This window comes from Thamnophis sirtalis, unplaced genomic scaffold, assembly GCF_051295495.1.
Source record: "Thamnophis sirtalis isolate CommonGarterSnake01/CBP01778 unplaced genomic scaffold, rThaSir2_p1.2 scaffold_2, whole genome shotgun sequence".
NCBI lineage: Eukaryota > Metazoa > Chordata > Lepidosauria > Squamata > Natricidae > Thamnophis > Thamnophis sirtalis.
Window position 1 is genome coordinate 7183690 of NW_028261382.1, and position 12167 is coordinate 7195856.

At 44.6% G+C, this 12167-nt stretch overlaps 1 protein-coding gene across 1 annotated transcript in view; it reads right to left on the reverse strand.

The window, feature by feature from the left end:
• MAPK6 (mitogen-activated protein kinase 6) overlaps positions 1 to 4207 on the reverse strand; it is a 37773-nt gene extending 33566 nt beyond the window's left edge. The window contains exon 1 of the mRNA XM_087704179.1: positions 4012 to 4207. The gene's annotated coding sequence lies outside the window, so the exon portion shown is untranslated. The remainder of the gene's footprint in view (positions 1 to 4011) is intronic.
• Positions 4208 to 12167: the final 7960 nt, after the last annotated feature.

Here is a 12167-nt window from a genome sequence, read left to right on the forward strand (position 1 = left end):
CTGTCTGTATCGCTCCACGTATTAATTTTCCCGCACGCAAGGAAAGTACAGACTGTTCTTCTCATCTCCAAACCCCTCATTCTGTGGTAAAAGATAATTTGATTTGGGCTTCAGATATGAGCATTGCAAACGAGGGACGGAGAATTCCTGTAAACATTTCCCTGCATGTTTTCAGGAAATGCAGAGGGGAGACCGAGAGAATTAAAATCATCTGAGGCTTGGTGTTCTGTATCCCTCAACCCAAGGAGAAACAGCAATAGCAATAGCAGTTAGACTTATATACCGCTTCATAGGGCTTTCAGCCCTCTCTAAGCGGTTTACAGAGTCAGCATATCGCCCCCAACAACAATCCGGGTCCTCATTTCACCCACCTCGGAAGGATGGAAGGCTGAGTCAACCCTGAGCCGGTGAGATTTGAACAGCCGAACTGCAGAACTGCAGTCAGCTGAAGTAGCCTGCAGTGCTGCATTTAACCACTGCGCCACCTCACCTCGGCTTATATGAAAAGTCATATAAGATGCCAACGGACCAATTCAGCACATTATCCTTCCTCCGAGCTTAGAGTGGCTCAGTGGCTAAGACGCTGAGCTTGTCGATCAGAAAGGTCGGCAGTTCGGCGGTTCGAATCCCCAGCGCCGCGTAACAGAGTGAGCTCCCGTGACTTGTCCCAGCTTCTGCCAACCTAGCAGTTTGAAAGCATGTAAAAAATGCAAGTAGAAAAATAGGAACCACCTTTGGTGTTAAGGGAACAGCGTTCCATGATCCTTTGGCATTTAGTCATGCCGGCCACATGACCACGGAGACGTCTTCAGACAGCGCTGGCTCTTTGGCTTTGAAACAGAGATGAGCACTGCCCCCTAGAGTCAGGAACGACTAGCACATATATGCGAGGGAACCTTTACCTTTATCTTTAGAGTGACTTTTAGTCTGATAATGGTTGTCCAATATAAGCATTCAAGTGGGGGCCCTTGCTTAGAGTTTTTTTCTTTTAAGGTCAAGTAAACAAATTTGAGATGGTGACATTTAGTGCCTATTGTTTAATATAATTAAACAGAATCTCCTGGGATTTGGACAATATTCAGCTATTCCTTGTTGGAGGTGGCAAGATCAAGAAATAGAAATAGAATAACAGACTTGGAAGGGACCTTGGAGGTCTTCTAGTCCAACCCCCTGCTTAGGCAGGAAACCTTTCGCCATTTCAGACAAATGGTTATCCAACACCTCCAGCGATTGGAGAATTCAAAACTTCTGGAGGCAAGCTGTTCCACTGATTAATTGTTCTTACTGTCAGGAAATTTCTCCTTAGTTCTAAGTTGCTTCTCTCCTTGATTAGTTTCCACCCATTGCTTCTTGTCCTGCCCTCAGGTGCCTTGGAGAATAGCTTGACTCCCTCTTCTTTGGGGCAGCCCCTGAGATATTGGAACACTGCTATCATGTCTCCCCTGGTCTTTCTTTTCATTATAGACATACCCAGTTCTTCATATGTTTTGGCCTCCAATCCCCTGATCATCTTTGTTGCTCTTCTCTGAACTCTTTCTAGAGTCTCAACATCTTTTTTACATCGTGGCGACCAGAACTGGATGGGGTATCCCAAGTGTGGCCTTACCAAGGCCTTATAAAGTGGTATTAACACTTCACGTGATCTTGATTCTAGCCCTCTGTTTATGCAGCCTAGAACTGTGTTGGGTTTTTTGGCAGCTGCTGCACACACTGCTGGTTAGGCTGATTGCCTTCATGTTTTCTGAAGCACCAAGCTGGCTATGGTTGAAGAAGGGAAGTCATTGGAGCCCATGCTCTAACGTGCCAGGAACAAATTTCCCTGTGGAAGAGCAGAATACCTGCAAAGATCCATTAATACTGCCAATTACCTCCACTCGACCAATTAGATCCCACAGATTAGGCCTCCTCCGAGTTCCATCAGCCAGTCAATGCCGACTAGCAACCACGCGGAGGAGAGCCTTCTCTGTGGCAGCTCCGACCCTATGGAACGAACTCCCCGTGGAGATTCGTACCCTCACCACCCTCCAGACCTTCCGCATAGCCCTTAAAACCTGGCTGTCCCGACAAGCCTGGGGCTAAAGACCCTAACCCTCCCCGAATAGTATGAATGTTGTGCTTTTAATGATGTATTGTCTTATATGTAACTTGGTTTGTCCTCCCCTCCCCCTGAACTGTGAGCCGCCCTGAGTCCCCCCAGGGAAAAGGGCGGCATACAAATAAAGTATCTTATCTTAAATAAAGTATCTTAATAGAAGACAAACAAGAGGGACACCATTGAGGTTGAATTAACTGGTGCAACTGTAGCAATCGGGTATCATAATGTGCTCAGGAAGTGCTTCTGTTCTCTTCTTGAGGTGGTGCCGGTTCACTTGAGTGGAGAGCATCACTTATAAGAGAAGTTTCAGTTTCTCATTTTGGTGGGGAGGGGGGGAGGGGGGCAGAGGAGGACAACATAGCCTTTGTAGAATTAAATTTTGCTTATGCAAGCTTGGGAGCAATGCCAAATTGAAGAAAGGCCTTGAGGCACTGCCACTACACCCCCCCCCCCAAATCAAGAGAAAAATGATGATGATGATGATGATGATGATGATGATGATGATTAGGCGGAGAAGGAGAAGAGGAAGGGGAAGAAAGAGGAGGAGGACGAAGAAGAAGAGGACAAAGGAGGAGGAGAAGGAGGAGAAGGAAGTAGAAGAAGGAAGAGGAGGAGGAAGAAGGAGAAGGGGAATGGGAATGGGAAGAGGTAGAAGAAGAAGAGGAGGAGGAGGAGGAAGAAGAAGAAGAAGAAGAAGAAGAAGAAGAAGAAGAAGAAGAAGAAGAAGAAGAAGAAGAAGAAGAAGAAACAAGTTTGCTAAAAACTTTCGACATTGCTCTGCACTAAGCATTGGCTTAACAGGTGACATAACGCCAGATGTTGTGGCTTATATAAACCATGTTTTACAACTTAGCCTGCGCTAACCAAGCCAGCTGCAGCACAAACCAGTAAAGCATATTTAACCCAATCACTCTTTAATGCATAGGGAAAGCTATCCAGAGGACATTACATCCCTATAAAGTCCAAGATGTATTACCAAGTCCATTTTCAGCAAAAGGGCCTTTTCTGCTTTCACAGAAGGCAAGACTAAACACCACTTAACAGAAGGAGCAGGAACAGGAGCAGGAGGAGGAGGAGGAAGAGGAGGAGGAGGAGGAGGAAGAGGAGGAAGAGGAGGAGGAGGAGGAGGAAGAGGAGGAGGAGGAGGAGGAGGAGGAGGAGGAGGAGGAGGAGGAGAGCTTGCAAATAAAGCCTTTTTTACTCCACAATTTTGTCTCTGGAAGCTTTTCAAGGCACCGTCCGCTCATCATTCTGTCATCCGTAACATTGCCTTCAAAGTTATCTATCTATCATCACAAGGCATCTGTGTGACGCTGGAACAAACAGGCTTCAGATTCTAACCAGAGTCCTTTTTCTCATTGTATCTGGCAAACAAAAGCCTTCACATCACGTCTGCAGGCGAACAAGCTTCCTTTTGCCTTCCCCGTTAATAATGGCAGGGAAGACAACTTTCTTTTCATCCGCCAACCGCTAACGGTTGGCATAGCCTAAGAGGGGGGTTGTTGTTTCTTCCCCCCCACCCCACTCCCCGCTCTCTATTTTCAAACAGTGGCTTTGAAAGCAAATGGGTACCCGGGTGTTTAACTGGGAAGAAGATTGACATAACTTAGGATTGTCCCTTCCAGGTTTATTTTGAGGATAAGACTCTGGAAGAATCAGCCCTTGGAGGGATCCAACCTCAATCAGCTCCTGGATTGAAAATGAGTGTGAGACTTCCTGATCATAAGCCTCCCTTCCCCCTTCGGCTCTTTTTAAATAGCGTTTCATGATGATACCTGGAGATTCAGCATATGCTCCCAATGACGCAAGTGTATATTTCTTCTCTAGCGATGCACCACTATAACTCCAGCCCATTTCCTTCCCTTTAGTCCACTTGGGGTTCCAACGGGGGTAGAAAGCCAAGGAGATTTACTTACCCCTCTTGTAAATGGCTGGGGCTGGCTGGGATCCCATGGTGGTCTCTTTAGAGTTTGAAAATAAAGGACCCAGATTGAAACTTTTAAGACCAATTTTCCTCCCAGAGCACAGGAAAAAGGCCAGCCAGAAGACGGCTGGTTAGAAATAAGTGATCCAGAGGGAGAGGGAGGCAGGAAAGTTCAAGGGGTGAAATAGATGCCTGGTTCTATATCAGCACAGTTCATGGTAATATTTAAATGAGGAGAGGTGGGCCATCCGTTTGTGCCTATGCCTGCCTCCCCTAGAAACCGCCCACTTATTTAGCCTGAGATGATCCAATCCTGAAAGGCAGGAGAAATGGAGGTGGAGGAATCACAGCTTTTAAAAGAGTCTCCAGCTTCTGATGTCATTAGCAATGAATAAGAGGGCACCAGCAGTGGGTGGGAAAGAAGGAAGGAAGGAAAGAAGGGAGGGAGGGAGGAAAGAGAAATAGGAAAGGAGGGAGAAGAAAGAGGGAAGGGAAGAGGGAAGAGAAGAAGGAGAAATAGGGAGGGAAAAGAAATAAAGAAGGAAGAAAGGAAGGAGAAATGGGGAGGGAGGGAGAAGAAATAGGGAAGGAAAGAGAGAAGGGAGGAAGGAGAAATAGAGAGAGGGGAATAAATAGGGAAGGAAAGAAGGAGGGGAGGAAGGAGAAATGAAGGAGAAGAAATAGGGAAGGAAGGGGAAAAGGAGAAAAGGGGAGGGAGAAGAAATAGAGAAGGGAGGAATGAGATATAGGGAGGGAGAAGAAATAGGGAAGGAAGGAGAAATAGGGAAGGAAGGAGAAATAGGGAGGGAGGGAGAAGAAATAGGGAAGGAAGAGGGAAGAGAGGAAAGAGAAATAGGGAGGGAGAAAAAATAGAGGGAGGGAGGGAGGAGGGAGAGAAGGAGAAAAAATAGGGAAGGGAGAGAGGAGAAATAGAGAGGGAGAAGAAATAGAGAAGGAAAGGAGGAAGGAGAAATGAGGGAGAAGAAATAGGGAAGGAAGGAAGGGAAAAAGGAGAAAAGGGGAGGGAGAAGAAATAGGGAAGGGAGGAAGGAGAAATAGGGAGGGAGAAGAAATAGGGAATGAAGGAGAAATAGGGAGGGAGAAGAAATGGGGAAGGCAGGCAGGTAGGTTGACCGTCTCAGGGCTGTATGTAATAAAATGAAAAGAAAAAAAAATCCAGAAAGAAACAGCAACTGGAGTGAAGCTTCTATGCTGAGCAGACCAGATCAACAGTCAGCAACCATTTATTGCACACTGAAGTTTGCCCGGGTCACTTAAAAAAAAAACACCCAGTTCAATTAGGTGATAAAATAAGAGCAGGCTCTTCCTTGTCTCTCTGTGCAGTTGGTTTTACATTGTAGGGGCGGGTTCTCAATCTTGGCAACTTAAAAATGTGTGAACTCTAACTCCAAGAATTGTGGAAACTGAAGTCCACACATCTTCACGTTGCCAAGATTGAGAAAATCCCGGTGTAAGAGGTTAGTCCAAAGTTCCCTGGGGGCAGTGGTGGGTTTCAAAAAAATTTCGAACCTACTCTGTGGGTGTGGCCTCCTTTGTGGGAGTGGCTTGCCGGCCATGTGACCTGGTGGGAGTGGCTTGCTGGCCATGTGTTTCTTTCTTTCTTTCTTTCTTTCTTTCTTTCTTTCTTTCTTTCTTTCTTTCTTTCTTTCTCTCTCTCTCTCTCTCCTTCCTTTTGTCTCTCTGTCCCTTTTTCCTTTTTTCCTTTTTTTCTTTTTTCTTTTTTCCTTTTTTTCTTTTTCCTTTTTTCTTTTTCCTTTTTTTCTTTCTTTCTTCCTTCCTTTCTTTCTCTTTCTCTTTCTCTTTCTCTTTCTCTTTCTCTTTCTTTTTTTTTTTAAATATAGTTTTTATTAAACATTACCTTTAAAAAACAGAAAAACACAATACAGCGACATAAATACAACGACATAAACAAGACAAATCATACATAACAATATAAAGTAAAACATACAGATACAGATACCGTTTTAGACATACAACCCCCCCTCCCCCCCCCACGGTGACAGTCATTCACAGCCCAGTTTTTCTTTCTTTCCTCAATTATTAGATCTCTAAGCCACATCTTCTCATTGCAAGATTCAGGGATCTATTACAGTACTTATGTTAACTTTCCCCATTTTAAGTCCCTGCTGTTCTCCTAGTCGCCCACATATACCATAGGTTCCAGCTAAGATAATGTTCTGTTTCTCCTTTGTCCCTCAGCCAACCCGTCATTCTATCCATTTCTGCACATTCGTAGATCTTTTTAATTAATGCGTCTTCCGGCGGGCGGTATAGTGGTGGATTTCCAAAATTGTGCATAGGTTATTCTTGCGGCCACAATTATATGCAGGCTCAAATGCCATATTGAACTACTTATGTTATCTGGTTTGATGCTTAGTAACAGGTTCTCAGGTCTCCATTCAATGTTTGCCCCGGTAACCTCTTTTAACCATTTTTTAATCCTTTTCCAATATTTTGTGGCCTCAGTACAGGACCACCAAATATGGTAGAATGTGCCATCCTTTCTTCCACATTTCCAACACAATGGAGATAACCCAGGAAACATCTTAGCTAACCTCGTTGGGGGGAAGTGCCACCTATAAACCATCTTGTATATGTTTTCTTTGAATGCAGTGGATGTTGTAAGTTTAATGGTCTTACTCCATAGATCCCACCATTTGCCCATTTCAATTTCATAACCTAGGTTTCTCTCCCATACTGTTAGAAGGCTTTTGTCCATCTCTTCATTAGTATCGTGGCAGGTCAAAAATTGGTAGATCTTCGATAACATTTTTTTGTCTCCACCAAACAAGATCTTATCTAGCCCCTGAGGGTTTGGGTAGATCCCGAAACGTGCCTTATCGCTTTTAAACCTGTTTCTAATCTGTAAATATTCCCACCATTCCAAATTCCTGCCCTGTTGCTCTAATTCCATCTTTGTTTTTATGTTGCCCTCTTCTGTCATAATATCTTTATATGTTATGTTTCTTGTCCAATTAAATAAACTCGGATGCGTTAAGGCTTCTAATGGTGCCAACCAACACGGAACCCTAAGATAATATTTTTTCCTCATTTTTTCCCAGACCCCCATCAAAATCTTCCGAATATAATGTCCCATGAAGTACCTATGGGAGGTGTCTCTTTCTTGCCAGGGGGAGGCATGCCATCCCTGGGGGAGGTCATATCCCTCTATAGCCAATAGGCGCCTTCTATTCAGCATCACCCAATCTTTCACCCATGTCATGATTGCTGCGTTATAGTATGCTTCCCAGTTGGGTACTCCGAAGCCTCCCAGTTCTCTGCGTTTTTGTAAAGTTTGGGCTTTAATTCGTGCTTTCTTGCCTTGCCATATAAACTGTGTCACTATTGTCTCCAAGGATTTAAAAATTTTTTTGTCCAATTTAGTTGGTGCCGTTTGAAACAAAAACAAAAATTTTGGTAATACATAAGTCTTGACTGTCGCGATCCTGCCCATCAGAGACAATTGTTTGCTACTCCAATTAGTCATATCTTTGGATACCTGTTGTAGTAATTTCATATAGTTATCTACCTTGATAGAGGAACATCTCTCCGTCAGCCAAATTCCCAAATATTGTATTTTGTGGGCCATGTTGATCCCTAACAGGCTTTGTACTTCCCTTTTCTGGTTCAGAGTCATATTTTTAATTAGCAGTTTTGTCTTCTCTTTGTTTATACGTAGCCCCGCTATCCTACCGTACTCTTCTATTTTACATAAAAGTTGTATCCCAGACTCCATAGGGTCCTCCAGGATAAAGACAAGGTCGTCGGCGAAAGCCTGGACCTTGAATTCCTGAGCTTTAACTCGTAACCCTTTAATTTGTGTATCGCTTCTCACTATTCTAAGAAGGGGTTCTAATGTGAGGATAAACAGTAGGGGGGATAGCGGGCATCCTTGTCTTGTGCCTTTACCAATCACAATGTCACCCGCCTCTTCTCCATTTACCAATATTGTCGCGGTTTGTCGTACATAAATTGCCCGAATTGCATTTAAAAAACTTTCTCCAAACTTCATGTTTTCTAGTTGTGACAACATAAAATTCCAATTTACCCGATCAAAAGCCTTTTGTGCGTCAAGAAACATAAATGCCACTTGTTTATCTGGCCGAGCTTCATAATATTCTAAGGCATCCAAAATAATTCTGACATTGTCTTTCAAATGCCTTGACGGCAGGAAGCCGTTCTGATCCGAGTGTATAAATTTGTTAAGGAAAAATTTGAGTCTATCTGCCAGTATAGCTGCAAAGATTTTATAATCCACATTCAAAAGTGAAATGGACCTATAGTTTTTAATTTGGGTACGGTCAGCTCCAACTTTAGGCAAAAGGGTTATATAAGCCTCGGCCCATGATTTCGGTGCAATAGAGTCCGTCAAGACAGCATTAAATATTGCTATCATCTCCTGTCCTAAAATTTCCAAAAAAGATTTATAGATTTCAACTGGCAAACCATCCATGCCAGGAGTTTTGTTGTTTCCCATTTTTTTAACTGCCTTTTCTAGTTCCTCTAATGTTATCTTTTGGTTCAGTACTCTTTCTCTTTCTGTGTGTGTGTGTGTGTGTGTGTGTCGGTGGGGGGTTTCAAAAAATTTTGGAACCTCTTCTGTAGGTGTGGCCTGCTTTCTGGTGGAACCTCTTCTAACCGGTTCGGTAGATTTGACGAACCGGTTCTACCGAACTGGTGCGGACTGGTAGGAACCCACCTCTGGCTCTAGGGCATCTTTCCAGGAGATCAATCTTCACCCCCTGCAGGAACAGGCCTACCAGTCTCTCTCTCTCTCTCTCACTCTTTCTCTCTCTCTCTCTCTCTCTCTCTCTCTCTCTCTCTCTCTCTCTCTCTCTCTCTCTCTCTTTCCTTCCCTTTGTCTCTCTGTCCCTTTTTCCTTTTTTTCTTTCATCTCTATCTCTTTTTCTTTCTTTTTTCTTTTTTTATTTCTTTCTTTCTTCCTTTCTTTCTCTTTCTCTCTCTGTGTGAGTCTGTCTGAGTGTGTGTGTGTGTCAGTGGTGGGTTTCAAAAATTTTTGGAACCTCTTCTGTAGGTGTGGCCTGCTTTCCGGGTCCACTGGTGGAACCTCCTCTAACCGGTTCGGTAGATTTGATGAACCGGTTCTACCGAACTGGTGTGAACTGGTAGGAACCCACCTCTGCCCCAGGGGATTTAATACCAAGACTCTAGATGGGTATATTAGAAGCCAGGAGAGGGTAGGGGAGACATGAAGCCACAGAGGAAAAACTCATTATTGATTTCATCTCGTGGGAACGGTGAGAAGCATAATTTTCTCCACCTATAGAAATTCAGATTTGCATGCCATTTTTCCAAAGTGCATCTCACAAGATTTGGGGTGCAGAACCATTGCTCTTAAAACAAACACCAAGGCACAAACTCAGCCTAAGTACCCAAAGGTGAGTGGCTGGTTTTCTAGACTTGGTTTTCTAGCATAGCCCGGACTAATGGTAACTAATTCTAGCACAAGTGCTGAACCATTGTGCATTCTTTTTGGCCAAATGTACGGGTTTTAGTTGCGCGAACAAACAAGCCAAGAAGTAGCTTAGGACTAGCCAACTTTTCCCAACCTGGTGCTCTCCTACTAAGTTTGATTTCACTCCCATGATACTAGACTGCTAAACAGAGGTGGGTTCCTACCAGTTCGCACCAGTTCGGTAGAACCGGTTCGTCAAATCTACCAAACCGGTTAGAAGAGGTTCCACCAGTGGACCCGGAAAGCAGGCCACACCTACAGAAGAGGTTCCAAAAAATTTTGAAACCCACCACTGACACACACATACACACACACACACACACACACACACACACAGACTCACACAGAGAGAGAAAGAGAAAGAAAGGAAGAAAGAAATAAAAGAAAGAAAAAGTGAGAGAGAGATGAAAGAAAAAAAGGAAAAAGGGACAGAGACAAAAGGAAGGAGAGAGAGAGAGAGAGAGAGAGAGAGAGAGAGAGAGAGAGAGAGAGAGAGAGAACACATGGCTGGCAAGCCACTCCCACCAGGTCACATGGCCGGCAAGCCACTCCCACAAAGGAGGCCCCACCCACAGAGTAGGTTTGAAATTTTTTTGAAACCCACCACTGCTGCTAAAGATTATGGGAAGTGAAGTCAAGCACATCTGCAAAGAATGTTGGCCAAAGTTGATCATCTATCATACTTCTACCATTTTGGAGTGTTGTGGCCCGCCAGCACAGCTGGCAGCAGATTCAGACAGTGAGGAGGTTGGGGAGGAACATGGGCCACTCCTGGAATCTGGAGAAGGCTCTGATGAGGGCTCTGTGTCGGAGGCAGAGAGGGGGCCAGGGCCGTATGCCAGTTATCAGCTGCCTTCAGAGTCAGACATCAGTGAGACAGAAGAACAGCTGGAGCCTGTTCCCAATGGGCTCATGGCAGAGTGGCCAGACGAAGGGAACAGCTAAAGAACAGGGGTCGACTTGGGAGTAAGGCCACAGGCGGACGATGAATGGCCCCTCCCAGAGGAAATAAAAGAGGAGCGAAAGGGGAGTGGAGTTTGCAGGAGACAATTAGATCGCTTAATTGGTTCGGGACTCTCGAGACTCCTTGCCAAGTTTTGCAGATATTGGCCTGGCAGCTCTCCAAGCCAGATAAGGTCTGTGACTGTAAAGCCTCCCTTGAAAGACTTTGCTGGATGTGAATGAGCAGAATTCACAGTAAGTTAATAAAAGGGGTTTTTTGTCGGGACCAGGAGTTTGCTTCATGCTCTTGGGCAGCCTCAGTCAGAACAGCCTGAATAGGTTTCTTCCCCAAGGGAGGCCCAAGATATGCTTCAATGGTGTAGTCTACATGGGTTCCTAAGGCCCTTAGCAGCTGTCCAGGTACCCCAAGACCTGATCCAGGGCCTGTATTGTACTGAGTAAATATTACAAGTACATTTGGAAAGATCTCTGCAAATTTGAGGCACAGGTCTTGGTTCTCATCCATGCCAAGGAACGGAAAAATCAGCCTTGAGCCAGGGATATAAATGATGGCGAAGAATAGCAGAGAAAGATGAGTGCCATGTCCACTGAGAAAGCAAACTTGCCCATGTTTTTAAGATAGCCTGATTTTATCCAGCTGGGCTTCATAAATAAATAGTGCTCCCAGCCTTTTGTTCCGCACTGATTCAGCTTCATATTTTGCTCGGAAAACAATGTTACTTAAGAATCTCTGGGTGAGATATAATTGGAGCTACTTATTTCTTCTTCTTCTTCTTCTTCTTCTTCTTCTTCTTCTTCTTCTTCTTCTTCTTCTTCTTCTTCTTCTTCTCCTCCTCCTCCTCCTCCTCCTCCTCCTCCTCCTCTTCCTCTTCCTCCTCCTCCCCCCCCTCCTCCTCCTTGGAAGGGTCAGTTAAACAAGACCAAAGATATGAGAAATGCTCATTATTGTGTAGGAAGTTATCACCCAGTCTTTATTATATAAAGTGGGCTAGCCTGGCCTTCTCAATGGCCCATTGACAAAGTGTGGATGGGCAGGAAGCTACAGGCAACTATTCTGTCTTTTAAAGCATGTTTCTTTCTTTTCACATCCAGAGAAATATTCTGCCTTTTCAATATTTCTTAGGATATTTCATTTTTCTGGGAGAGGGCTGGATGATAACTTCCCACAGTACCCAAAGGGGAGTGGCACGCACGCTCCCGCTACTGAACCAGTTAGTGAGGAAAAGAGGATAGCATTACTGGTGTGTGGAAAATCCTCCAATCTCCCCTATACATTTTCTTGATTATTTTTCCCATTTCCCATTCCTTCTCTGGAAAGGGAGGAGCCATGAATAGCAATAGCAATAGCAGTTAGACTTATATACCGCTTCATAGGGCTTTCAGCCCTCTCTAAGCGGTTTACAGAGTCAGCATATTGCCCCCACAACAATCCGGGTCCTCATTTTACCCACCTCGGAAGGATGGAAGGCTGAGTCAACCTTGAGCCGGTGAGATTTGAACCGCCGAACTGCCGAACTAGCAGTCAGCTGAAGTAGCCTGCAGTGCTGCACTCTAACCACTGCGCCACCACGGCTCTGAACCCGGGAGAAGCGTGTTTGAGGCCTTCCAAATTGCCACCTGCCTACCAGACTGACCCGAAGCAAAACCAATAACATCTCTATGTCATCTTCCACAGTTTAGAAAGGTCC